The sequence below is a fragment of the Homarus americanus genome, unplaced genomic scaffold (assembly GCF_018991925.1).
Source record: "Homarus americanus isolate GMGI-L3 unplaced genomic scaffold, GMGI_Hamer_2.0 scaffold20290, whole genome shotgun sequence".
Lineage (NCBI taxonomy): Eukaryota > Metazoa > Arthropoda > Malacostraca > Decapoda > Nephropidae > Homarus > Homarus americanus.
This window is the reverse complement of record NW_024741133.1, coordinates 13,168-18,602: the sequence shown is the minus strand read 5'-3', so window position 1 is coordinate 18,602 and position 5,435 is coordinate 13,168. Positions and strand designations below refer to the sequence as shown.

At 40.5% G+C, this 5,435-nt stretch overlaps 1 non-coding gene across 1 annotated transcript; it reads right to left on the bottom strand.

The window, feature by feature from the left end:
• Positions 1-333: 333 nt before the first annotated feature.
• On the bottom strand, positions 334-534 carry LOC121875585. Its single transcript, XR_006090638.1, has one exon. It is a non-coding gene; the product is annotated as a small nucleolar RNA U3 (small nucleolar RNA).
• Between the last annotated feature and the right edge of the window lie 4,901 nt (positions 535-5,435).

The following is a 5,435-nucleotide window of genomic DNA, read 5'->3' as shown; positions in this document are numbered from 1 at the left end:
ATATATATATATATATATATATATATATATATATATATATATATATATATATATATATATATATATATATATATATATAATTGTCATATTGTTCTAAAATTCGTGTTTTTGTTTTGTTTTTATTATTCATATACATATTCTCCTCGGTGCAAATAATTAAAAAAAAGTGGACTAGAAATTAGCACGTTAAAATAATTTATCAACGGCCCAAATGTTTTTCGTACGGAAGGATTCAAATTCAAAACTTTTATTACCAAACATACAGATTAATTACTCCTGCAATAGGAGTAGTTTAAAAAACTCGTTGGACCACCCAAGTGGATGAAGAATCCAGCCACTCAGCCTGTGTGAACCTGCTCCACTCCCACTAATGTGGGAGGGAACAGTCATCAATGCCCATTAGCAAGAGCTAATGGGCCGCTTCCCGCTCACAGGTTCACACTGAGACTCATCCTCGTGGTTGGATTCATTCCAAGTTTCGGACAAGGAACTCGGTCATCACACTATAGAATTGATCCTATGAAGTATGATCATACTTATTACTACTTAACCAACGGGATCTGTCACACCTTACTGCTGACTTGATAGCTTTCTATAGGTAGGCTCAGTAAATATGTAAATAAATGTGTTGCAGCTTTACTTAACTCCTATACTCATGTATAAAGCTAAATATGGGATATTTTACAATATATGTATTCTATTGTTATAGGTTGCCATTAATATTATTTAACGTTTTTGGTAAGTTTGTAAGAGGTAAAAGTACATCATCTGAGTAATTATTTTCAATAATTTATTATTTATAATGACGAAATGTTTTATCTTTTTAACTGTTTATTTGTTGTTTAATTTTTGGTGTTGTTCTAATCCCTGTCAAACAATACTGTAATAAAAGTAAAACAAAATTTGGGAATATTCGAAATTCTTGGTTATGGTTGAATTGAATTGAAACTGTTTATTTAGCCAGAAAACACAGATACAGAGGGATAATAATAACGAGGAAGTTAACATGGCTGAGTCAGTTGAGAACCTGGCTGCACCTGATATATACTTCGGTACATTTACCTCAAGGAAGTATTATTTAACATTTAGTAGCATCTGGAATAGTGCACTAGCTTGCACAGGGTGTTGCTATAGACAGGTGGCCAGGGTGTTACTATAGACAGGTGGCCAGGGTGTTGCTATAGACAGGTGGCCAGGGTGTTGCTATTGTTTTCTTTTCCGCCGTATATGACACTTCTAAAGCATGCAGCCTCACTTAACATTCTTAACTACAATGAAAATTTTGTGATCATTTTTATTATTCTATAGTGAGCATTTTAAAACTATTTATTTAATCTAGAAAATAATAAACGTTTGTGAGTAACGATTTTCAAGTGATGTGGCGACGCTTGATTGACTCACTATAGCGGAAACCCGTCTATAGCAACACCCTGGCCACCTGTGTATAGCAACACCCTGGCCACCTGTCTACAGCAACACCCTGACCACTTGTCTATAGCAACACCCTGGCCACCTGTCTATAGCAACACCCTGGCCACCTGTCTATAACAACACCCTGGCCACTTGTCTATAGCAACACACTGACCACCTGTCTATAGCAACACCCTGGTCACCTGTCTATAGCAACACCCTGGTCACCTGTCTTTAGCAACACCCTGGTCACCTGTCTATAGCAAAACCCTGACTAATTGCTTATAGCAACACCCTGACCACCTGTCTATAGCAACACACTGGCCACCCATCTATAGCAACACCCTGTCATCTGTCTTTTAGGCAACACCCTGGCCACACCTGTCTATAGCAACACCCTGGCCACCTGTCTATAAAGCAACACCCCTGGCCACCTGTCTATAGCAACACCTGGCCACCTGTTCCTAGCAACACACTGGCCACCTGTCTATAGCAAACACCCCTTGGTCATCTGTCTATAGCAACACCCTGGCCACCTGTCTATAGCAACACCCTGGCCACCTGTCTATAGCAACACCTCTGGCCACCTGTCTATAGCAAACACCCTGGCCACCTGTCTATAGCAAACACCCCTGGCCACCTGTCTATAGCAACACCCCTGGCTGTCTCTGTCTATACAACACCCCTGGCCACCTGTCTTTAGCAACACCCTGGCCACCTGTCTTTAGCAACACACTGGCCACCTGTCTATAGCAACACCCTGGCCACCTGTCTATAGCAACACCCTGGCCACCTGTCTATAGCAACACCCTGTCCTTAAATTCGTATATTGAAAATGACAGTAGAAATAAACAAGAGAATTAGTGTCCATATGAAGAACTTGAAACACACACACACACACACACACACCAACAACAACAAAAAACAACAATACCAACAACAACATATAAAACACTTGCAAATTACGAAAAAGAAAACTTCAGTAAAAATGAGTTATACAGAACCACCAGCCTCTGGGTGTATCTCTTAATCTGTGAAGGACTGATGGTGGGTTCCTACAGCCTCATTAGGGACAGTCTAGATATTATATGCTGTAGTGTATACCAAATAAGCCTTCGGCACATACAGTAAGGAGGCAGTGAGGCCAGTACTGCACTCAGCCACCTTCTCTTCCCTAACAGTAAAATTAAGTGTCCATTAAAGCGAACTAACGACCATTGAGAAAGGAAACAAGCGCTGTATCCACTGAAAGCCACACATTGTAAAAGTCATTTACTTTCTGACCGGAGAACTCGATGCTAAAAACTACATAGGAATTGAATCGACAAAACAGTGAGTAGTATATGAGTCTCCGTACATGGATATTAAACTGACTCTCTCCTCTTGTGTTAACTGTTCCTTCATTTGTTATGATTTCACTTACCTGGAAAAAAAATAAACGACAATTTTCCTACAATGCACGACCCAGGAAGAGGACATACACATCAGTCCCCCCCTCCCCCTCGACCTATAAGACGCCCTGTACCATTGGTGGGGAGAGGGTGGGGGAGGTGGGGGAGGTGGGGAGGGGGTGTGATATACGTGACGTTATGACCTATACACACACTGGACTTACTTACAACATCAGGAAGTTTACAAGTCAACCCAGGGAGTCAATCACGTGGGTCTGACGTCATATATCACACAGATTTAATGGAATATATTAAATGATCACCTAAAGTTTAGCCCCCCTGCTTATGTTACCTAACCTAAACCTAAACCTAACCTAAACCTAACCTAACCTAACCTAACCTAACCTAACCGAAGATTTTGCCAAGTAAAGACAATAAGTTAATTTTCCCTTTCAACGCCTAAGACCAAGATGACATCACAAAATAAATAAACAATAGCAACCTCATTGTTTACATGTGTCTATATGGATCATTATGTGTCACAGTGTATCTTGCCTCACTGTGTATGTTACGTCATACATTATGTATACTGTGAGAGGCTGGGATACATCCGGGGCTCTATGGTGTTACGTGTTTAATGATTTATGTCAAGAATGAATTACAAACACAGACAGACAGACAAGCAGGTAGATAGATAGATAGAGAGATAGATGTAAAGTGCTTAGCCTAGGAGATGAAAACAGAGAAACCAGATATCAGATGAACAACGTTGATATAGAGAAATCCGACTGAGAAAGACTTAGGAGTAATAAGTAAGAATCTTAAACCAAGCCAACAATGTGTATTTGCTCGAAACAAGACTAATAAAGTACTTGGATTCATACAAAGGAGTGTTAGTTACAAGACTAGCGAGGTCATCCTAAAGCTATGTTTTGCGCTTGTGAGACCTCACTTGGATTTCGCTGTTCAGTTCTGGTCACCGTACTATAGAATGGATATAGAATCACTAGAAAGAGTTCAGAGGAGAATGACAAGACTAATCCCGGGCATTAGGAACCTTGAGTACATGGACAGGTTAAAGCATCTTAATTTGCATTCCCTCGAGAGACGTAGAGTGAGGGGCGATATGATAGAGGTGTAGAAATGGAAGTCAAGGCTAAACAAAGGTGATATAACAAAGGTACTCAAACTATCCAACCAGGGGCGAACTCATAGCAATGGTTTTAAATTAGACAAATTTAGATTTAGGTGCGAAATAGGTAAACATTGGTTAGGAAATAGAGTAGTGGATGAGTGGAACAAGTTACCAAACATCATCATTAACTCGAATACGCTGGATAGCTTCAAACATAGGTTGGATGGATATTTGAGCGATAGGGGTTGGGTGTAAACGGGACTGTCCAGTATTGGCCAATAGGCCACTTAACCTCACCTAACCTATCTTAATCTATCCTACACTAACCTAGCCTATTCTAACCTGGCCTAATCTAACCTACCTTACCATATCCTAACTTAACCTGACTTCACCTGACCCAAACTAACCTACCTTAAGCTAATCTGACAAGACCTAATTTAACTTAATCAAACCGAACCTAACCTAATCTAACCTATTTAATCCTAGATCGTAAATAAGAAAGTTTAAGTAAAGGTAAAAAGTTTGAAGAAAATTCGAAAATTCGGAAAAATATTAAAAGTTTACGAGAAAACATTTAATATGTGTGTGTGTGTGTGTGAGTGTGTTAATAATTAACGGCTTATTGAAAAAGTTCTGCAGCCCGAAGGCTGAAAATATACATTGGACATAAATGACTTATTACATACATTGGTGGTTTAGCAAAACACGTAGTGTAGTAGTTCCCTCCCAGATGGTCCAGATGGTGTTAGGAAGAGCCTCACGTGGTGTAGTAGTTCCCTCCCAGATGGTGTTAGGAGGGACCTCACGTGGTGTAGTAGTTCCCTCCCAGATGGTAAGGAGAACCATGGTGTGGTGTTCTCTGGAGGTAAGCAGAGGGCTTCCCAGATGGTGTTAGGAGGACTTGCAGCAGAGAGTGCGTCCCACATTTTTTGACTTAGTGTGGTGGTCCTTGACCCACCTTCCTGCCCACCCTTCCATCATAACCCACCACCCACCCATCTTTTGTAGTAGCATTGTTAGTAATGATCATTAATATTATCATTATTAATTATTATTATTATTATTATTATTAGATCACCTGAAGAATTGTCGCCCCAGAGTCCGGCAGGGTGACAATTCTTCAAGTGGGGTCAGGACCCTCCACGGTTGTTAATCTTCAGGTTAGTGGGGTCAGGACCCTCCAGTCAGGTAGGAGGACTATATAATAGTAAGTGGGCTCAAAAATGTTAAGTCATAATCATCAGTCGACCATGGGTTTTCGGTATCGTCGATACGAGCAGGAGCCCTTCAATTGGCAACATGGAAATTGTCGAGACAAGGGATGCTGCCACCCTTCTTCCTATCATACTCAAGTGGTTCAACAAGGATCAGTCATTCACAGTGATGAGTGGAGAGCATACCGCAATATTCAAGGTCTTGGATACACGCACCAAACTGTGAACCACTCAGTCAATTTTGTGGATGTGAATACTGGTGTGCACACACAAACGATTGAATCA